This window comes from Pecten maximus, unplaced genomic scaffold (genome assembly GCF_902652985.1).
Source record: "Pecten maximus unplaced genomic scaffold, xPecMax1.1, whole genome shotgun sequence".
Taxonomy (NCBI): domain Eukaryota; kingdom Metazoa; phylum Mollusca; class Bivalvia; order Pectinida; family Pectinidae; genus Pecten; species Pecten maximus.
In genome coordinates, this window is record NW_022982969.1 from 73,383 (window position 1) to 98,226 (window position 24,844).

General features: G+C 36.7%; 1 long non-coding RNA gene across 1 annotated transcript in view; it reads right to left on the bottom strand.

Moving 5' to 3' along the window:
- The window catches only part of LOC117321208, a 94,905-nt gene extending 72,969 nt beyond the window's left edge, over nucleotides 1-21,936 (bottom strand). The window contains exon 1 of the long non-coding RNA XR_004531251.1: nucleotides 21,890-21,936. This is a non-coding gene — a long non-coding RNA (uncharacterized LOC117321208). The remainder of the gene's footprint in view (nucleotides 1-21,889) is intronic.
- Nucleotides 21,937-24,844: the final 2,908 nt, after the last annotated feature.

Genomic DNA, 24,844 nt, shown 5'->3' on the forward strand with positions numbered 1-24,844 from the left:
AAAATTATCAGAAAAACAAAATGACCGACAGACGACCATCTTTGGCTTTGATAATTGAAGTTTGTTAACGCTATTTCTCAAAACGAACTGGAGGAATATTCCTTTTGCTTCACAAGATGATATCCTATCTAAAGTGTATAGTTATGCCATTTGAATTTGGACAATTATTGTTTGCTTTGCTATTTTTCGAAAAGACTGGATGTATATTCCTCATACTTCATGTGTAGTTAGTTCCCTTGCTGTGCTATTTGATAAGATGTTTGATAAGAAAAAATAAATGTCAGATAGACGGCCTTTTTGGATTTTAAGAATTTCTCCAAAGTGTTGGAGGGATTTTAATGCTACAATAACACTTGTAGGTTCCCATTGGTGCCAAGTTGTGCCAAGGTTACAATCTTAAATTTTCAGAATTAAATGTCTCCATATCACGAAAATATTGGAGAGATATCCCTTACATTTCATGTGTAGGTTCCCATTGGTCCCTAGTTGTGCAAATGGATTTTACATTTTTTATTAAAAAATTAAAATGGCTGACAGGCGGTAATTTTGATATTTTAAAGTTTGTTATCTCCATTTCTTGAAAAGTACAGGAGGGATATTCCTCAAACTTCATGTGTTGGTTCCAGTTTGTCCATAGCTGTGGCATTTTTATTAACTTGTAAACGTCAGGAACATTTCATATAAGCCTAAAACCAACCCTATTTACGTAGTCAAATGCACCCAAGCATTCCACGAGATAACTTCAGCTCCAACGTGACTCGTCACCAGTCGTCCGAAATGGTGGTTATGTCTAATGTAACTAAACCAATTTTCTGTCAGAGTTAAAATATGTTACTATGGGTCATACAATCGATGTTTGCTAGGCCTTATTAAAATCTTATAGTGTAAATAAAATTTTAAAAAACTTAGGCTGTGTACATGTTGGATTTTATCTTTGGTTGTACAACATGATCTGATAATAGACCGATTTGTCCCTCAATTGATTTTTTTTCAAAGTATACAAGCAGCTTTACTGATGCAGGAGTATATCATGATCAGTAATCTTCCACAAGCATTACAGAAATAGGGAAAAGAACTATACACAGCTATTGGAAAGTTGTCAGCAGATAAATATATAGAATAGGAATAACCAGATTAAGACATTTCATCTGATACAAATGTAACTGACTATAAAATCAAATTTTAAATTCTTATTAAAATCAAATTTTATTTAATTGTTATTAAATGACCTCTGAGCCTGACGTTTCTCAGGGCCTTTAGCCCTTTGATTTATCAGAAAGAAAATGCTGACAACAGGTCATCTTTAAGAATCGAAGTGTGTTATTGCTATTTCTCAAAAAGAACTGGAGACATTCCTCAGACTTCATGTGTTCATTCCTCTTGGTACTAAGTTGTGCCAATAGAATTTTGATAAGTTGATCATAATAAACAAAATGGCCGACGGACAGCAACCTGAGAATTTAAGCATGTTATTGCTATATTTTGCCAATTACCCTGTAGGTTGCCATTGGTCCTGGTATTCGAAAAGGAAACTGGCCGACAATTGAACATTCTTGATATTGAAAATTGAAGTTTGTTATCGCTATTTGTCGAAAAGAACTGAAGGGATATTTCTTACAATTCATCAGTATGTTGGTCAAGAGAGAAAATTTGCAGCAGGAGGCTTGATAATTATGTTTCTTATCAAAATTTGTTGAAAATTATGGGGCTGTTCTTCAAACTTAACATGTAGGTTCCATGTGATCATGTTATCATTTTTAGAAAAAGAAAAAGATGGGGAAATAGAGAAAAGATCAGTTTGACATGGATCCTATAACGATTATTCAATAGTTGGCGCCAAGATGGGATCTCTTGTTTTAGTGATTGCTTCTGTTGTTGGGATTGGCAATAGTTGATTGGATTCATTGTCATTTTTTATTTGTTTTCAGAAATGCCACGCAAGAACCGAAAATCAGTAGCTGCGAGTAAGTGGAGAAAGGAGAACCGGCCACGTTTAGATGGTCCATCTCAGCTTGTTGACCACAGTGCATTGCCTACAGGCCTAGGAGAGCCTTCCATGACCTTACAGGGTAAATCTTCACATGACTCACCAGTAGATGACCATGGGTTGTCACCTACAGGCCTAGGAGAGCCTTCCCTCAGCCTACAGGGTAAATCTTCGTCTGACGCATTAGGTGACCACGGGTCGTTGCCTACAGGCCTAGGAGAGCCTTCCCTGATCTTACAGGGTAAATCTTGTTACTCACTAGTAGGTGACCGCGGGTTGTCACCTACAGGCCTAGGAGAGCCTTCCCCTCTCGTTGCGGGAAAAACTCTGAATGCCTCGAGGTTTGATTTTCCTCGAGGAAGTCTGTGTATCCAGTCCATGGGTATCTCACCGCAGTCTGACTCGCCACCGTGCGTTTGTACACTACTGAGTGTTCCATCACCACCGTGTGATGCAGTTGGTCAGAAACTTTTACAAAAAAATCAAGAATCTCATTACGAACCACATAACGAAACAAAGAACAAATTACAGGACGAATCTGGTATGGAACCAAGGAACGAACTGTATGATGAGACTCGGAAGTCTAGAATGTCAAAAGTGAAGGAAATGGTAGAACAAAGCCAGTTAGAACATGAAGAGCAAGGTACAAATCCAGAGAAAAAAACAAAGAGTACGCAAAATATAAAAGCAAAAGTAAAAGTACAAAGCCTGTCCACACAGAAAAAGTGTAACTCAGGAAAAGTGCAAAGTACAAAATTAAACAAAGAAAAGGTTGAACGAAAGATAAAAGCAGAATTAAAAGTACCAAAACTATCATCAGAAATGAGAAACAAAATAGATCAAAGATTAGATCAACTTGAAAACTCTTGCGAAGTCAATATAGTAAGGTTGTCTGCTATGAAAATCCCAAAGAAAATAAATGGTGGCGATTCGAGAGTTAAAAAACAGAGAGCTCAAAAGGACAGGAAAATCCCAGATGTAATTTATGATGGTGAATCAGGCCCAGTTGTTTTCACATTTAATGAGCTATCTCAGTGTACACAACGTAAGCTAACAGATGAATTAGGAATGAGTGACAAAAACATTAAAACAAGCGAACCGACAGTTAGTCAGCCACTAGGAAAACCGTTACAAACAAGACGTATTGAAGGAGATGGAAACTGTTTTTTCCGTGCTGTGTCGTACAGTGTATGCGGTGATGAAAGTGGCCACAGAAAGATGCGTTGTGCAATAGTGACTCATATGCTGAAAAACTCTAACAAATTTGTAAGCCATCTAAGATCCGGTTATAAATCTGTAAGTGAATGGGTAGAAAAAAAGCACATGTTCAAATCTGGCAAATGGGCTACAGAAGTAGAGATATTGGCTGCTGCTGATTTACTCTGTACAGATATTTACATCTATGAGGATAACATAGCGTCATGGCATAAATTTTCTGCAACACAAGTCGACAAAAATGTATCTGTAGAACACGAAGCAATATATCCTGTACATAAATTCCAAGCTCATTATGATGTGGTCACTTCAGTTGGAGAAATAGCGGAAGACGTTGTAACATTTGCAGGAAGTCATAGAGAAAGTGTTGATGACATCACTGATGAAACGGAACATGTCGCTATCTGCACACAAGATTTACATACAGTACAAGGACCAAAAGACTACACAAGAAAGTGTACAAGAATGAGTAATTCTACAAATAAGAAAAAAACACTAAAATCAGATGAATCTGTAGTTATGAAAACGAGGAAAGCAAGAAATATTAACAGACCTGAATATGCTGAAATCGGTGAACATTTTAAATCTGAAACACTAGAAAAATGTCTGGACACAAAAGAAGTTGTAACGCAAATGCATGTCAATGAACATGATGATACGAACAACACTGGAAAACTACATAAACGTAAGGAAAATAAAGATCAAGCACCACAGAACAATCACAAGCGTGCTGATGAAAGAATCTGTACAAACAATAGAAATGTGATACACTCGCCACTAAATCGACTCGTTCAAGGACATTTCCACCAAGGTCATCCAATGTTTATGGAAAATGCTGGTAAACAGTGTGTACTAAATAGCGTATCAGCTGTTTTATATAGCAATGAAAAATACATGCAAACGTGGACACCCTCAGATTTAGATCACGTCCTTCAAATTGGAAATGAAATGTATGGACATCTCAGAAACAGCTCGACCATGGTAAATGATTATGTAGCAATTGAAGAACTGCCGAGAATGATCGATTGCTATGGTAAGATGTTTAAGCTGCAATTCCAACATTCTATATCGGGTACACTGGGCGACGCAAACATTGACAACGACTATTTCCAATTTCACACATTATATGCAGCATTACGAATGACTCTAGATCAAAAACAAAGTCATGCAGCCTTTGTAACGTTCCGAGAGAGCACATTTATAATTGTGAAACAGAATGGCAGATATTTTATGTTTGATTCCCATTCTAGAGATGCTAATGGCGTACAAGTACCAACTGGAACAAGTATTTTGTTAAGTGTTGACAACATATAAGATGTACACACACATTGTATGAATTTAGCAACATCAATGCATTACATGCCAGCCGATCAGTTTGAAGTAACAGCAGTTTCTGTCCATGATGAGAGTGAAAAGCTGATGCAGAACACTGTAAATATTGACAATTTAAAAAGTAGTGAAAGAGCACACAAATTTGATGGCAAAGCAACAAGTGACATTGACTTGCATGTGGAAGTAACAAATACATTAGAAACATCCCAGATAGACACGGAAATTGCAGAAAAATCTGTTGAGTGCACTCGCAGACAAATAGAATATTTTGAAGGAAACTATGCAGGTTATGTAACGACTAAAAGGGGATCGAAATCCTATACGTATAAAAAGAATGTCCACAAAGAATTAATGAGAAAAGCTAGATTGGCTATGATTGGTGTAAATGATGAATCTGAATTTGATGCAGACAAAACTGAAATTGTGGAGAGAACGGAACACGATGTTATATGTGAAAAACTAACAGGAGATGAAACAAGTCACCTAGAAGCTGCTAATGCAGCATTGCAGAATAAAAATAGCGATGATCAAAAATGTACAGAACAGAAAAACAAGACATTGAATAGGTACAAAAATAACAAAGAATATAGAGAAAGTGTGAAGCAAGCATCAAAGAGAAAATACCAACAAGATAATGATCACAGGGAAGCAAAACGAAAAGCATCAAAACTCAAATACGAAAGAGATTACGAGCACAGAGAAATTGTAAGGAAAACATCGAAAAGAAAATATGAACATGACAACGATCATAGAGAAAGTGTAAAGAAAGCATCAAAGAGAAAATATGAACAGGACAACGAACATAGAGAACGTGTAAAGAAAGCATCAAAGAGAAAATATGAACGGGACAACGAACATACAGAAAGTGTAAAGCAAGCATCAAAAAGAAAATATGAACAAGATGACGAGCATAGGCGAAATGTAAAGCAAGCATCCAAAAGAAAATACGAACAGGATGACGAGCATAGGCGAAATGTAAAGCAAGCATCAAAGAAAAAATATGAACAGGATGACAAGCATAAGGAAAGAGTAAAGCAAGTATCAAAAAAAAAATATGAACAAAATGACGAGCATAGGCGAAGTGTAAGACAAGCATCAAAAAGAAAATATGAACAGGATGACGAGTATAAGGAAAGAGTAAAGCAAGCATCAAAGAAAAAATATGAACAGGATGACGAGCATAAGGAAAGAGTAAAGCAAGCATCAAAGAAAAAATATGAACAGGATGACGAGCATAGACAAACTGTAAAGCAAGCTTCGAAAAGAAAATATCAGGATGACCAGTATAGGGAATCGAAAAAGAAAGCATTAAGAAAAAAATATGAAAATGATGTTGATTACCAAAACAAGATGAAAGAGACGGTGAAGGTTGGAAGGAAACTTAATAATCAACAAAAGCATAATATCGAGTTTGTGGCAGCATGTTTTTTGAATATGATACGTGAATACCCGGATTATGTCTGCTCAGTTTGTTGCAAATTGTTATTTCGTAAGCAAGTAGTGAACTGCAATAAGGAAACATACAGAGAAAAAGGTGAAGAAGTATATGAGCTAGCAGAAAGTTGCATTTCGGAAAGATATATGAATTCCTGTTCTGAATTGGGCATACACGACTGCACAAGTAGATGTAAACTATGGATTTGTCATACATGTCACAGAAAACTCATTCAGGGTAATGTGCCATCAGAGGCTGAGAAAAACAAACTTGAATTAAAATCAATTCCAGAAGAACTGAAGTGCTTAAATGCAGTTGAAAGGCATTTGATCTCCATTGTTATACCATTCATGAAAATGATACCATTGCCAAAAGGTGGTCAATTCGGAGTACATGGACCGGTCATATGTGTGCCAACAAGTCTCAATCAGTCCATCACAATTCTACCAAGGGCCGAAAATGATAGTCAATTGATTCGTGTAAAGCTGAAACGGAAATTGTCATATAAAGGACATTATAAATATGAATTTGTGAATACAGGTAGACTTAAAACAACAATACAGTATTTAAAAGAATCAAATAAGTGGTATAGAGATGTAGAGTTTGACGAATCCTGGGAGAATCCAATCGAAAAAAGTAGCTGTGAAGCACAAACAAAGCAATCTGCGGAGGTTGAAAATAGCAGCAATATTGAGACAGAGATTGAAAAAGATGATGAAAATGACATAATGCATGGCATGCCACTTGATACCTGTCTACAACCTGCAGACATAGGTCAGGAAGTTTTAGATCAATATTTCGATAAGATCTTTTCTGTTGCACCGTGTGAAAAAAATAATCCAATCAGTATTCTGATGGAAAAGGGCATTGAAGCAAAGGCATTTCCTGTGTTATTCCCTGACGGTGAGAATGTGTATAGCGATGAACGCCAGACTGCAATAACATTATGCAGGTATTTGCACAATAGGTTAATGAACGTAGATAATAGGTTTGCGCAAGACACAAATTTTCTGTTTTTCGCTCAGTACATATCTGAACTGCAACAAGTCATATCAAGTGTGTCAATAGCTATGAGAAAAGGTGAAAAAATAGGAAAAGATGGACAATGCATAACCGCAAATATGTTGCAAGATGATGAGAAAGTCAAAGAGATCTTCAAAAATGACGATGGATACAAATTTCTGAAACCTATTAGAGGCACTCCACCGTATTGGCAAGCTACCCAGAAAGATCTGTTTGCTATGTTGCGTCAGCTAGGCCTTCCAACGTGGTTTTGTTCATTTTCGTCAGCTGAAATGAGATGGAAAGACATAATACAAGCTATTCTCAAACAACAAAACGACAACAGGAAATTTTGTGAACTTGACTGGAAATCTAAAAATGACATCTTAAAAAGCAATCCTGTAACTGTTGCTAGGATGTTTGATCATAGGTTTCATACATTTTTGAAAGATGTCATTATGTCAAACGCACAACCAATCGGTAAAGTGGAAGACTACTTCTACAGAGTTGAGTTTCAACAAAGAGGATCACCTCACACACACTGCTTATTCTGGATAGAAGATGCTCCAAAATTAGACATTGATAATGACAGAGATATTGTTGAATTTATCGATAAATACATCACTTGTGAAATGCCAGCAGATTGTAAATCTGAAATGTACGATATAGTATCTAGTGTGCAACAACACAGTAAAAACCATTCTAAATCATGTAAAAAAGGAGACAAAGAATGTAGATTTAATTTCCCCAGACCGCCATCAGAAAGAACTTTTATTTCACGCCCTTCAAATGAAAACGAGAATGTAATAGAAGAGGAAAATGATCACAAAATGAGAAGTGAAGATGCTAAAACAATTTTAAATGGTGTTTGGGAGGAAATATCTAAAGGAAACAGTGGAACAACACATGAACTATTTCATAAATTAAGATTAACACAGGAAATCTTTGAAGAAGCTTGCAACGCCCTTACGAAAAGGTTAAATGTAACACTGAAAAGGAACCCTGACAGTGTTTGGATAAATCAATACAATCCTGACCTGCTGCGATGTTGGAATGCTAACATGGATATACAATATGTAACAGATGCATATGCATGTGTGGTTTACATTGTTTCTTACATTTCAAAAGCAGAAAGAGAAATAAGTCAAGTTCTAGAACATGCTCAAACAGAAGCTAGAGAAGGAAATACAGATGCTGAACAAGCTATGAAAAAACTTGGAAGTGCCTATCTCCACCACAGAGAAGTCAGTGCTCAAGAGGCTACATATAGAGTGTGCAATTTAAGATTGAAAGAAAGTTCCAGAAAAGTACAGTTTATTCCTGTCGGAGACAATCCTGTGCGAATGAGTTTGCCACTGTCCGTTATACGGCAGAAATCTAAAAATGACGACAAAGATATTTGGATGACTAGTTTGGTAGACAAGTACAAAGCTAGGCCAAAAACTGAAGAATTTGAAGAAATGTGTTTAGCAACATTTTGTTCAGAATACAGAGTGCTGGCATCGAGCGAGGCTTCAAGGGCAAAACATCAAAATAATGTGCATGCACTACAAAACGATTTAGGTTTCATAATGAAAAGAACACGTACAGATGTAGCAGTTGTTCGTTATCCTCGATTTTCTGTGACACGCATCCCAGAGAAATACTATCAAAGTATGTTGCAACTTTTTCTACCATATCGCACAAACAGTCAACTGAAACCAAATGGATTTGAGACACATGAAGAATTCTATAAAAAAGGCTATGTGAAATACAAGACACAAACAGCATTACAAGAAGTGATGGAAATTGTAGAAGGCAATCGTTAAATGTATGAAAAAGATATTGAAACTCTAACAGAAGCACAAAAAGTAATTGAGGAAAATGGAATACAAGAAGACGCGTGGGCGCAAATATGTCCTGAAACAGAGCGAGAACGTATAGAATGCCTGGAACAAATGCCAAGTACTGACGAAACTGACGAAGAACCCGGTGGTATTCCAGATTTGTTAGTAAACGAGAAAACAAACAATATTGAGATTTGCCCAACTGTTGTATCAAAAGAAGAGGGACTTGCATTGTTAAGATCAATGAATCAGAAACAAAGTGACCTTTTTTACAAGATAAGAAATTGGTGTTTAGATAAAGTTACTGGTAAAGACCCGGATCCATTTCAGCTATTTGTTACTGGTGGAGCAGGCACAGGAAAGTCGCATTTGATAAAAACAGTGTTTTATGAGTTAACGAGACTTTTCGCACCGACACTATCAAATCCTGATGATACTTCAGTATTACTGGTTGCTCCAACTGGTGTAGCGGCTTTCAATATAGGTGGCTCTACTATTCACAATGCACTATCGATTCCTATAGATGCAACAGTGACATATCAACCACTACGTGATGACAAGATAAATTCTCTGCGCACCAAACTCGGTCAATTACAGTTACTTATAATTGACGAAATATCAATGGTTGACAAAAAAATGCTGACATATATTCATGGTAGATTGAGACAAATCAAACAGACAGGTGACCATGCTCCATTTGGTAATGTTAGTATGCTTGCTGTTGGAGATTTTTACCAACTTCTCCCTGTTAAAGGTAAAGCTCTGTTTACCAAAGAATTTTGCTACGATTTATGGAATGACAATTTTTGTATTGCACTGCTGGATGAAATTATGCGTCAAAAAGATGACAAAAAATTTGCAGAAACTCTTAATCGATGCCGTTTAAAATCTAAGAAAGAGCATTTGTCACCAAATGACAACAATTTGCTATGCAGTAGAGAAACTGGAGAGTTTAATGATGCTCTGCATATCTTTCCACGGAATGATCAAGTAGATGAACATAATTTGAAAGCATTACATTCTATGTGTGAGGAACCTGTATGTATCGAAGCAGAAAATTGGACGAAAGATGAGCGTAATGGGAAAATGACAAAACATGACTCCGCGCCTGAAAAAAAAGGAACACGTTTTCTCCAACAATCGCTTTGGCTTGGAGTAGGAGCACGTATAATGCTGACTAAAAATGTTGATGTAACAGATGGATTGGTAAACGGGGCGTTTGGTGTTGTTACAAAACTGGTTGGCGATAGTGCGGACAAAAATTCAAAGATAACCCATATAGAAATATGTTTTGACAACAGAAAGGTTGGAGTAAAAACGGGCAAAAAAGTTGGCAATGAAAGAAGAGTTATGTTAGACCGACACGAAGAAACAAGCGGCCGGAATAACAGAAATGTACGAAGGCAGTTCCCTCTTAAACTGGCATGGGCATGTACTGTACACAAAGTTCAAGGTCTTACGACAAGCAAAGCGGTTGTTTCACTAGAAAAGATATTTGCACCGGGACAAGGATATGTAGCATTAAGTCGAGTAACGTCTTTGACCGGATTGACAATAATAGGATATGACGAAAACGCAATCTTTTGTAACGTAAAGATTAAACAGGCACTTGAAAGTATGCCGTTATTTCTAAAAGATTCCGCTGAAAACAAACAGAATGTTACAACTGTAGTTTATCACAACACAGAGGGTATTATACCACATTTGAAGGATTTAAAAGCCAACAGGCATATACACAATGCAGATTACGTATGTTTAACAGAAACGTGGCTAGGTGCTAATACGAGTTATGATACCAGTTTAAACAATTTCTCATTACACAAGCGATCTAGAAAAGAATCGTACAACGTCACACACGAATTGCACGGACAGGAACATGGCGGTGTAGGTGTTTACAGTAAATTTGATGCCGAATTACAAGAAATTGACTTAAAAGTAGAAAATTTGGAATATATTGCTTTTAATGTGAAAGGAATGGCTATAGTTACAATATATCGTCCACAGTCGTACAAAATGACAGAATTTAAAACAAAACTGCACCAGTTACTAAAGAATGTAAATGGCAAGACTAGTGCGTCGATCATTTTAGGAGATTTTAACCAGAACATCTTACTTAATCCATCGTCATTGCAGAAGGAAATGGAAGAACAAGGATATACTCAATGTGTAAGAGAAGCAACAACAGAACGTGGAACACTTATCGACCATGTTTATGTGAAAGGTGTTGATGTTGAAAGTGTTGATGTGCTACCATGTTACTATAGCTTTCATGAGATGGTGAAAGTATGCTTTAAAAGGTGAATACATATTGAACATTTGTAAATGGTGGTGACAATTGTTATAAGATAACATGGAATAAATGAATGTGTAACATGTGATCGGTATGCCTTGAATAAAGCTGTTAAAGAATATGAATAATTTATTTCAGAAAAGAAATAATATTTGCAGAACGTGTAAATAATCAATATAATTGATATTGTGTAAAATATATTGTGCATATTTTGTTAATAATTCGTACAAACTTCGCAAATGTAATCTTTATATCTGAAAGCCACGATACTGTGCTTTAGACCACTGTAGACGGAAGAAATGTTGGCATGACAACTATCACAGGAAATCCGGTAAATGCTGATTCAGATGGAAAATAAAGAATGTGGCACCACATTACGGAATGGAAAACATCAAAGAAAAAATGAGATCCATAAATCCGTATATGTATAGAAACAATTATTCTGACCTAAGACATAAGATACATTGAAATAATTACCGTTTCATAAATAAAGGAATTGAACTTTATTTAGACACACATTTAGACGAAACATATTGATATGTAGCATATCTCGTTATGGCAGTCTTGTGTAAGAATCTTAGATTGCATGATAAGCAAATGTTACATATTAATGTGAATTTATTTCGGTCAGATATGTTGTTAACCAGTGGAGATGATGTATGATGATGATGTATATTTGTGTCAGAAAATCCTTTGACAATGGTTGCATCACATGGAATTGATTGTATGTTTGTTACTTATTTTTGTTTACTCACATCACTGAGATGTTTTCCTCCATCACTAGAATTGAACAATCGGAACAAAAATCAAGAGGAGGTTAAAACGGATTATGTACAAGAGTATGCAGAAGGGAACGAACGAAAAGTTATATTTCCCTTGTCGACACCGTCGGGAGGGGATGGAATGGAGCGTTCCCTGTGCAAGAGGGGATGTTGTGCACTTACCTGAAAGACGTTGATGGTAAAAGGTTAAGCGGTGGTTAAAAATAATATTTGCAATGATACAATGGTTCTTTCAAAAAGTAAAGAATGTAACGATAGTCACATATTTATATATCGATTGACCTGCATACCAAGAACTTTTTATCTGAATGGATACTGGACACATGATCATATGCAATGGTCTTTATTTTCTTTGTAGGAAGACTCACTTGACAGAGGACAGCAGCGTGTTGAAATTCCTCCAATTATATTGTCGCACATCTGAGGCACGAAGATGATACGGTAAGTCTACCTACATGCTTATATAAATGTGCTGAGTGCTGGCATCGTATTCCAATTTCCATTGTTCCGTAGCTATAACTGGAAACATGTCTTTGGAATGTTTTGTACAAGTATCAATATATATATATTCCAATAAAGTAATACCAACAATGACTAATGTCAAATTTCCGAGACAATCTTCCACTCTACCACGACTCAAATAATACAAAGGCAATAACATGATATATAAACAGTACTACAAAATAGTATGAAATACAGTAAAATTATTATATAAAGTTATTGAAAAACCGAAATAAAAAAACAATCATGAACCTATCGTTTAGTGTTGGCCGACGGACATGGACAGAACTGTGATGTATTATTCAACCCTATGCGACCAACGATGATGATATCTTAGATATATAATGTAGAATAATCATATTGCAGGCTTTAACAGGAAACTTTGATGGAAGAAATGGTAAAGACTAAGTTCGATAGAAACAGAAGAACTTACAAAACAAGACCCAAGCGAGATTGTGGCGTTGATACTTATTCTGTATACATGGCCATGTAGTGAAACCAACAGGAGCTGTGCGTGATATCAACTGCTGATTCTTAATTGGACAATTTTGTAACAACAGTTAATTAAGCAATAAATGTTTATCTGCAAGAGCACAGTCATATATTATGTAAATGAAAAATGAGAGAAAGACAAATGAATATATGTTGTGAATATTCATATTCTAACTAAAATGTAAAAACGCAACATTAAAAACGTTGTCGATATTTCTTATATATGTAAATATATGTATTGGTAACTTCGCGCCCCATTGATCAGGTGATGTGTTCAAATAATGGATTTACGTAGGAGGGGTAGCGCCCGATAAATACAGCCAAGAACAGCGATGTTATTCGTACCAACACTGTTTTTTATCATTCGATATTCAAGAATTCAAGATTTGTTAACTGTTGTTTGTATACTCACTATATGTTTCCGTTTCAATGAAATGTACTTTTCATGTGTATATGGTGTTTAATGATAAATGCTTACATTTGCTATTTATGAATACGCTATGACATGTGTTTTTATCTTAACTTGTTTCAGGCCCTTTGTTTAGGTTTGATTAAGGCCTAATAGTGAGACAACACTTGGCCAGCTGGTCTGAGCATTGGATAAACCTACCTCCCTGATTCAGGTTGGGGCAGCCGGCTCGCAGCACCACATTGTACATTATTGAATTTTTACGGTTTATTGTTTTACATTTGTCATCACGTTTTTGTTTTTGTTTTCCTATGCTCTTCCTAGAACGATTTATTTATTTGTTTGTTTCTTGTTTTTTCCCTCCATTTTTTAATACGTTTTACCATTTGCGAGGAATCATGTTTGCAAGTTACTATATTTTGCTATCATTTGTATTTTATATGAGGCAGTTGAGACTTAAGTGCACATGTGATAAAATCTCATTCGGTTACGTTTCATATGTATTCTCTTTCGTTTTGGACTTGTAATTCGGGATTACCCCTATTTCATTATATTATGATTTGTGAATGTATGTACATGATAAGCTTGGGATCTTTCAAGCTTTGGGGTCGCCCCATCTGAAAGAGTTTTCGCAGGGCCGCTTGCTATATAGCTACCATGCAGCTGCTTAAATTACTCTTCAGCTTAAGAACGCTGGAGTTAAAGGGATATCATTCAGTCATAGCTAAGCGTGTGTTCGTTCAAGCTCGATGCATGCCCCACTAGTATCACTAGTATCTCAAATATATAAATGTATCCTTTTTAGCAGTAACTTAATTTTAATTTTGTAATATGGCAAGTTGATTTATGTAATTCAGTGTAAGAATGAACAACATTTGAGAATGTCATACGTTTAAATAAGTAATTGTAAGCCTGAACAAGTTATAGGTTCCATTCAATAAATATTTGAAAATCCATACTGTTTGTTGTGTTGTGTATGAATTGAATATCACCAGGAATACTTTTCTTGGGCTTTGGTGGAGATTGTGCTCACGCGGTATGTGACTAATTTTCGCTTTCATTGTTATACGCTCAACACAAGACAGGACGTAATTATCATGTGGGAAAGGGCGCACATATGGTGTCCATACCATAACTCCAATACTACTCGACCGAGGCTCTCCATACTTGACACAAATGTACATCTGGTTGAGCCGAAGTGTTGCATACCAAAATCACACCCCTTACCCCCTTATTTGTGGAGTTATTCCCCTTTGATGTTTTACTTCAGGCACATATGGTGTCCGGACCATATGTCCATCACTACTCGACCCAGGCTCTCCCTACTTGACATAATTTACATCTTGATGAGCCGGAGTGTCGCATACCAAGAACATGGCCCTTATCCCCCTATTAATGGAGTTATTCCTCTTTGATGATTTTACCTTGGGCAAATATGGTGACCGGACCATATATCCAGTATATCTCGACCCAGGCTCTCCATACTTGACAAAAATGTACATCTTGATGAGCTGGAGTGCAGCATACCAAAATCATGCCCCTTTACCCCGTATTTGCGGAGATATTCCCCATAGATGATTTTACTAGACCGGACCATAACTCCAATACTACTCGACCCAGGCTCTCCATACTTGACACAAACATACATCTTGTTGAGCCGGAGTGTCGCAGGAACTTGTAAAAGTTGAAGTGAAAATTGTAAAAAAATTATTGTGATTTAAACAAAGACATGTTTTCGAATATTCTTGAGCTAATGTTTCGGTTAAAATTCCGAATTGCTCACCACTTACTTCATAAACATATTAGGAGGCTGATTCTTTACAAACATGTTATAAACATGTGAACTTACCTTTATCTCGTACCTTGTATCGTGTTTACTATACAGTGAATCGTGTATCTCGTACCTTGTATCGTGTTAACTGTACCCTGTATCTTATGGCGCGGGAAGGATGCCATAATTAAATATTTTGGCCTAGGCAGAATAATTTTTGCCTAGGCAAAAATATTTCTGCCTAAGCAAAAATAATTTTGCCTAGGCAAAAATATTTAATTACGACATCCTTCCCGCGCCATAGTATCTCGTACCTTGCATCGTGTTTACTGTACTGTGAATCGTTTATCTCGTACCTGGTATCGTGTTTACTAAACCGTGAATCGTGTATCTCGTACCTTGTATCGTGTTTACTGCACTGTGAATTGTTTATCTCGTACCTTGTATCGTGTTTACTGTACTGTGAATCGTTTATCTCGTACCTTGTATCGTGTTTACTGTATTGTGAATCCCGTTCCATGTATCGTGTATCCCGTACTGTATTATGTATCCTGTAACATTTATCGTCTATCCCGTCCAGCAAGAAACTGATCGCTGACATGTTCTCGTTCTGAAGAACGCTTTTGTACGTTTTACCTACGATTCGCTTCGTTTTCTATTCGTTTTCTCTTCGCTTGCCTTCTTTAACCGATCAGTTGACCTTCTAATGTTGGAAACATCTTTAAAAAACCTTTTCCTTTCACAAACGATAAAAATAAACCGGTTTTACTTAATAAAAATATTAGGAGGCTGATTCTTTACAAACAGGTTATAAACATGTTTACTATACCGTGAATCGTGTATCTCGTACCTTGTATCGTGTTTACTATACCGTGAATCGTGTATCTCGTACCTTGTATCGTGTTAACTTTACCCTGTATCTCGTACCTTGCATCGGGTTTACTAAACCGCGAATCGTACCTTGTATCATGTTAACTGTACCTGTATCTCGTACCTTGTATCGTGTTTACTGTACCTGTATCTCGTACCTTGTATCGTGTTAATTGTATCCTGTATCTCGCACCTTGTATCGTGTTTGCTGTACCTGTATCTCGTACCTGGTATCGTGTTACCTGTACTTGTATATCATACCTTGTATCGTGTTTACTAAACCGTGAATCGTGTATCTCGTACCTTGTATCGTGTTTACTGTACTGTGAATCGTTTATCTCGTACCTTGTATCGTGTGAACTGTACACTGTATCTCGTACCTTGCATCGGGTTTACTATACCGTGAATCGTGTATCTCGTACCTTGCATCGTGTTTACTGTACTGTGAATCGTTTATCTCGTACCTGGTATCGTGTTTACTAAACCGTGAATCGTGTATCTCGTACCTTGTATCGTGTTTACTGCACTGTGAATTGTTTATCTCGTACCTTGTATCGTGTTTACTGTACTGTGAATCGTTTATCTCGTACCTTGTATCGTGTTTACTGTATTGTGAATCCCGTTCCATGTATCGTGTATCCCGTACTGTATTATGTATCCTGTAACATTTATCGTCTATCCCGTCCAGCAAGAAACTGATCGCTGACATGTTCTCGTTCTGACGAACGCTTTTGTACGTTTTACCTACGATTCGCTTCGTTTTCTATTCGTTTTCTCTTCGCTTGCCTTCTTTAACCGATCAGTTGACCTTCTAATGTTGGAAACATCTTTAAAAAACCTTTTCCTTTCACAAACGATAAAAATAAACTGGTTTTACTTAATAAAAATATTAGGAGGCTGATTCTTTACAAACAGGTTATAAACATGTTTACTATACCGTGAATCGTGTATCTCGTACCTTGTATCGTGTTTACTATACCGTGAATCGTGTATCTCGTACCTTGTATCGTGTTAACTGTACCCTGTATCTTACGGCGCGGGAAGGATGCCATAATTAAATATTTTGGCCAAGGCAGAAATCGAATTTTGCCTAGGCAAAAGTAGAATATTGCCTAGGCAAAAATATTTCTGCCTAAGCAAAAATAATTTTGCCTAGGCAAAATTCGATATCTGCCTAGGCAGAAATAATTTTGCCTAAGCATCAATCGAATATTGCCTAGGCTGAAATATTTTTGCCTAAGCAATATTCGATATTTGCCTAGGCAGAAATAATTTTGCCTAGGCAATATTTTATTTTTGCCTAGGCAAAAATACTTAGTTACGACATCCTTCCCGCGCCATAGTATCTCGTACCTTGTATCTCGTACCTTGTATCGTGTTAACTTTACCCTGTATCTCGTACCTTGCATCGGGTTTACTAAACCGCGAATCGTACCTTGTATCATGTTAACTGTACCTGTATCTCGTACCTTGTATCGTGTTTACTGTACCTGTATCTCGTACCTTGTATCGTGTTAATTGTATCCTGTATCTCGCACCTTGTATCGTGTTTGCTGTACCTGTATCTCGTACCTGGTATCGTGTTACCTGTACTTGTATATCATACCTTGTATCGTGTTTACTAAACCGTGAATCGTGTATCTCGTACCTTGTATCGTGTTTACTGTACTGTGAATCGTTTATCTCGTACCTTGTATCGTGTGAACTGTACACTGTATCTCGTACCTTGCATCGGGTTTACTATACCGTGAATCGTGTATCTCGTACCTTGCATCGTGTTTACTGTACTGTGAATCGTTTATCTCGTACCTGGTATCGTGTTTACTAAACCGTGAATCGTGTATCTCGTACCTTGTATCGTGTTTACTGCACTGTGAATTGTTTATCTCGTACCTTGTATCGTGTTTACTGTACTGTGAATCGTTTATCTCGTACCTTGTATCGTGTTTACTGTATTGTGAATCCCGTTCCATGTATCGTGTATCCCGTACTGTATTATGTATCCTGTAACATTTATCGTCTATCCCGTCCAGCAAGAAACTGATCGCTGACATGTTCTCGTTCTGACGAACGCTTTTGTACGTTTTACCTACGATTCGCTTCGTTTTCTATTCGTTTTCTCTTCGCTTGCCTTCTTTAACCGATCAGTTGACCTTCTAATGTTGGAAACATCTTTAAAAAACCTTTTCCTTTCACAAACGATAAAAATAAACTGGTTTTACTTAATAAAAATATTAGGAGGCTGATTCTTTACAAACAGGTTATAAACATGTTTACTATACCGTGAATCGTGTATCTCGTACCTTGTATCGTGTTTACTATACCGTGAATCGTGTATCTCGTACCTTGTATCGTGTTAACTGTACCCTGTATCTTACGGCGCGGGAAGGATGCCATAATTAAATATTTTGGCCAAGGCAGAAATCGAATTTTGCCTAGGCAAAAGTAGAATATTGCCTAGGCAAAAATATTTCTGCCTAAGCAAAAATAATTTTGCCTAGGCAAAATTCGATATCTGCCTAGGCAGAAATAATTTTGCCTAAGCATCAATCGAATATTGCCTAGGCTGAAATATTTTTGCCTAAGCAATATTCGATATTTGCCTAGGCAGAAATAATTTTGCCTAGGCAATATTTTATTTTTGCCTAGGCAAAAATACTTAGTTACGACATCCTTCCCGCGCCATAGTATCTCGTACCTTGTATCGTGTTTACTGTACTGTGAATCCCGTTCCATGTATCGTGTATCCCGTACTGTATTATGTATCCTGTAACATTTATCGTCTATCCCGTCCAACAAGATAATGATCGCTGACATGTTCTCGTTCTGACGAACGCTTTTGTACGTTTTACCTACGATTCTCTTTGTTTTCTATTCGTTTTCTCTTCGCTTGCCTTCTTTAACCGATAAGTTGACCTTCTAACGTTGGAAACATCTTTAAAAAACCTTTTTCTTTCACATACGATAAAAATAAACCGGTTTAAAAGAATTTGAATTTTTAGATCTTTTATCATTTGACCTCCGTGAATCGTGTATCTCGTACCTTGTATCATGTTTACTGTACCTGAATCTCGTACCTTGTATCGTGTTAATTGTACCTGTATCTCGCACCTTGTATCGTGGTAACTGTACCCTGTATCTCGCACCTTGTATCGTGTTTGCTGTACCTGTATATCGTACCTTGTATCGTGTTTGCTGTACCTGTATATCATACCTTGCATCGTGTTTACTAAACCGTGAATCTTGTATCTCGTACCTTGTATCGTGTTAACTGTACCCTGTATCTCGTACCTTGTATCGTGTTTACTATACCGTGAATCGTGTATCTCGTACCTTGTATCGTGTTAACTTTACCCTGTATCTCGTACCTTGCATCGGGTTTACTAAACCGCGAATCGTACCTTGTATCATGTTAACTGTACCTGTATCTCGTACCTTGTATCGTGTTTACTGTACCTGTATCTCGTACCTTGTATCGTGTTTACTGTATTGTGAATCCCGTTCCATGTATCGTGTATCCCGTACTGTATTATGTATCCTGTAACATTTATCGTCTATCCCGTCCAACAAGGAAAAGATCGCTGACATGTTCTCGTTCTGACGAACGCTTTTGTACGTTTTACCTACGATTCTCTTCGTTTTCTATTCGTTTTCTCTTCGCTTCCCTTCTTTAACCGATCAGTTGACCTTCTAACGTTGCAAACATCTTTAAAATAACGTTTTCTTTCACATACGATGAAACTATTTTGAAAATTTGAAATTTTCGATTTTTGATCATTTGACCTTTGTGACCTTGAGCGAAGGTCAACATCAATGAAAAGCAATTAAGCTTGTAGCCCTTTGTCCAAGCTATCACTGTACCAAAAATCAAATATGTATGTGTAAAGATATAGGAGTAAATGGAAATTAAGTGCATTTTTGGGACAAATTTGAATTTTGGCGGGAAAACCAGCATTTTTCAAAGTGCCATTTCTACGTCATTTTTTATCGCACGAACATAAAACTTGCACCGTTTGTCATGATTAATCATGCGCTTTCCGATTCATATCAAAAAATTAGTAATTTTGAATTTTATATTTTTGACCTTGATTTGACCTCATGCTTAGACCTTGACCTTGATATATTTTTTGATAACATGTATAAGAAAAAAGTAAGTGCCGACCATGATCTACAAGATGCACTGATTGTTTAAGGAATAAAACGAACAGAAAAAGAGCCTGACCCAAAAGATTTCTTTTCAATTTTAGTTTTTTCGATAATTTGACCTTGAATGAAGGTCAAGGTCAATGAAAAATAGTATTTTTTGTAGCTACTCTTACATGCTATTGTTGTGCCAAATATCAAATCTGTATGTGTATAAATGAAGAAGCTGAAAATTTTTTAGTCATTTTTTGCCGATTTTTGAATTTTGGCGGGAAAAACTTCGAAATTTTCAAAGTGCCATATCTCCGTCATTTTTCATCCGACGATCAAAAAAAGTTTTCAGATTGAGAATTTTTTTTTCGATATTTTCTTTACCCCTTGGCGAATTCATGACCTTGACATATTCTCTGATAACATGGCACGGAGAAAAGTTAGCTCTGTCCCTGATCTACATAATACACTGAACGGGAACGAAATAAAACGATCCGTTACGAAGTTATGACCGTTCAAAAAACGTCCAAAAATTTTCTATTTATAGATCTGTGACCTTGACCGTTGAACGTATGAACATCAAATTGCACCAAGATCGACAACTTGATATTGTCTATCATGTACTAAGATATGAACGTTCTATCTGCATTCGTTTTTGAGAGATTTTGTTCACAAAAAAAGTGTTAAGAATAATAATAATAATAATAATAAGAAAAAACATAACAATAACAATATGGATTTCCATCCGAAATGGAAATCCCTAATAAGAAAAAACATAACAATAACAATAGTGATTTCCATCCGAAATGGAAATCCCTAATAATAAATAAATAATTATTTATATAATAATCCGAATTTTTATGTTAATGACCGTAGCGACTAAACAACAACTGTTCTGAATACATAATGACAAAATTAGATGATCTGACCATACGGGAACATTGTACGATGTTTACTTGCCGAAATATACGCAATTTAATTCCAATCCAAACCGCCTCGCAGCTTCAGGTCGCCATCTTTGTTAAAATCAAAGCATCTGTGCGTTTGGAAGAGTAAGTACTGCAAAGCTTCTAAATGATCTTGCGATACAAATTTTAAGATTATAATAGAAACGAAATATGGATTTTAAAATAATTTGATTTAAATTACTTATGCTTTTGGTTGGCAAATAGTAGCAAGTATTTACAATGAACTTTAACGTTGTACTCAGTACTGACCACGATGCTTTTATTTAGATGTTTTCTGTTTCTTTCGCTTCATTTCATTTAAGGAATTGTTTTAGATTTCCCATAATTTCGCGGGAAATGAATTTGAAGACGTAGGAAGCCCACATGCTATAGAATCAGGCATCTATAGTCGATAAGTGGAGGTTTGGAGTGGATAACACTTCGGTCCATTAGCTGTATGACATTTCGTGGCGTCGGTTACGTGACCCAGAAAACACGACGATAATAAAAATAGAAGACCATTGAACATTACCGGATTATTTTCGCAATTTTTGAGACACCATTGTGCTAAATTACAATGGAAAGTAACACTGATTTAATTCATAGCTATCGTATCATAATCTATATGTAGTTGGGCAAGACCTTTCGTTTTACAGTTTACGGATATTGTCATATAAATAATTCATCTTCTCAACCATAGTCGAATTACTTCACGGGATAGTTCTATCAAGTATATTTGTACTTCTCATGTACAGGGTGCATCTTTGTTTAAAATTGACTGGTCTGCAGGTGTGATCTGGCTACTCTCAGCAGACCCTGACCCCAGGGTCACGTTATATTACTTATTGTATCCCTTTGTAATGGATTACTACAACTAAAACCAGCTTTTACCTGACCTTTTTCAGTGTCACAGTCTGACATGTGGCGTCCATGTCGTTTGTTTATTTCTCGTCTATGCACCAGCTGGCCTTGACCTTGGTCTCATTCCTGTAGATCCACGCGCGTTGTAGATGCCGAACTGTTACCTTTCCACCTCTGCCTGCCGAACTGTGGTAGTTACGCATGAGTGTTTGTATTTTCTGACGTTCTACCAAATTCCTTTAGAATAAATCTGATATTACTATGTCCATCTCGTTCAGCCAGAGACGTACATGTATGTATGGTTCTTTCTCACTTAGCCAACATTTTGAAATTTACCTGTATTACCTTGCCAACATGTCAAATTTTACACCTGAGCGAGTTGCAGCCATAGTCTGTTCTTACTTTTCATGAAAGAAAATATGAAAATGACAAGTTGAATATGACTTATATAATAAAGATTAAAATGAATTTGTGTAGGCTACTTAGCATAACAAAGCTAAGATGTTTGCGGTAAATAAACAATACCCAATTTTATTTAATCGACATATATTATGAAACCTGGCTTCATCTCTAGTTTCAAGCTTAAATTGTGCTTTTGATAATAGATGTATTAAATACAGTTGTCTTTCATCAATGTTACTCAAATCTGTCTGTACGTATTTTTTCTAACAAAATGACGGATTTGGGGGGGGGGGGGGGGGGGGGTGAAATCTATTCTGTGCATACAAGTATTTATAAAGCATAGACGTTTGTTCTTACGATACATTAGAACAAAAGTTGTGAATATTTAAAACGTCGGCACTCAAATAAAATATTATTGTAGTGTTATATTGTATAAAATTATATCAAACAAACAGCGGATGTGTTTCTTAATGAAGTAAACCAAGGTTGGCGTGAATAAGTTTGATGAGGTGATGTTAGTGAGATGATACCAAAAAATTCTATATAGATATATCTAATGTCAGTCCTGAAACTACACGATATAAATCATGTATCCTCTGTTGTATGTTTTACCAAAACGTGCCGTGGTGAATATTTTAAGAAGGAAACACATGTTAAAGACTTAGGTGTATGGCTCGATCAAAATCTTAACTTTTTATTATATGTTTAATAAAAGGTTGGTAAGGCCATGCCAATGTTTGGATTTTTAAAACGTACTTGCATGCCATTTATAAACGTGACTGTTATCCGCTCCCTGTACATAAGTATGGTACGCATTCGGATAGAATACTGCTCTGAAGTATGGTCACCATATCAAACATCACTTATACACCAGGTTGAAGTAGTACAAAGAAAGATTTTAAAGTTTCTGCATTAAATTAAATGTAAACTAGAATAGTCTATCTTGCTTGCAAATGTGTACACAATTCAACTTTCCTAGCCTGGAATATAGACGTAAATTCATATATTTTACACGTTTATTCAAATCTGTACATAGCCTGATCGACTGGTTCGCCCGTTGTCAGTATAATGTGACCGGGTGGAGTGTCTTGCTGGCAATCGCAACATCTCGGGGAAATTTCAATAAACACATTATTGAACTGCTGTTTCTACTTCCCCACATCTTATCTTTTGACGTCATCACCTTACGCTTTTGCTCTAAAGTTTGAATGTTCGCAATTTCTATCCCTACTTTACTCGTGGGTTGGAATCCATCCTTTTGCAGTATGTACCGGTTGTCGTTCAGTCCTTAAAACTCATTAAATATCTTGACATCAACCTCAAAGCGTTCACTGTGTGCATGCTGTTGTTGAGATCATCTTGTTTAAAGTATAATTTCTAATGATATCATTGTGAACGCTTTTCAAAATTGTGTCCCCAGATCCAGAGACGTGTATACTGTAAATCAGATGTGATGTACACGTCTCTGGTGTACTGTATATCAGATGTGATGTACACGTCTCTGGTGTACTGTATATCAGATGTGATGTACACGTCTTTGGTGTACTGTAAATCAGATGTGATGTACACGTCTCTGGTGTGCTGTCTATCAGATGTGATGTACACGTCTTTGGTGTGCTGTATATCAGATGTGATGTACACGTCTCTGGTGTACTGTATATCAGATGTGATGTACACGTCTCTGGTGTACTGTATATCAGATGTGATGTACACGTATCTGGTGTACTGTATATCAGATGTGATGTACACGTCGACGTATCTGGTGTACTGTAAATCAGATGTAATGTACACGTCTCTGGTGTACTGTATATCAGATATGATGTACACGTCTCTGGTGTACTGTATATCAGATGTGATGTACGACGTACTTCTCTGGTGTACTGTATATCAGATGTGATGTACACGTCTCTGGTGTGCTGTATATCAGATGTGATGTACACGTCTCTGGTGTACTGTATATCAGATGTGATGTACACGTCTCTGGTGTACTGTATATCAGATGTGATGTACGCGTCTCTGGTGTGCTGTATATCAGATGTGATGTACGACGTACTTATCTGGTGTACTGTATATCAGATGTGATGTACACGTCTCTGGTGTACTGTATATCAGATGTGATGTACACGTCGACGTCTCTGGTGTACTGTATATCAGATGTGATATACACGTCTCTGGTGTACTGTATATCAGATGTGATGTACACGTCTCTGGTGTACTGTATATCAGATGTGATGTACACGTCTCTGGTGTACTGTAAATCAGATGTGATGTACACGTCTCTGGTGTACTGTATATCAGATGTGATGTACACGTCTCTGGTGTACTGCATATCAGATGTCTGGTGTACTGTACACGTCTCTGGTGTACTGTATATCAGATGTGATGTACGACGTACGTCTCTGGTGTAGTGTATATCAGATGTGATGTACACGTCTCTGGTGTACTGTATATCAGATGTGATGTACGCGTCTCTGGTGTACTGTGTATCAGATGTGATGTACACGTCTCTGGTGTACTGTATATAAGATGTCTGGTGTACTGTACACGTCTCTGGTGTACTGTATATCAGATGTGATGTACGACGTACG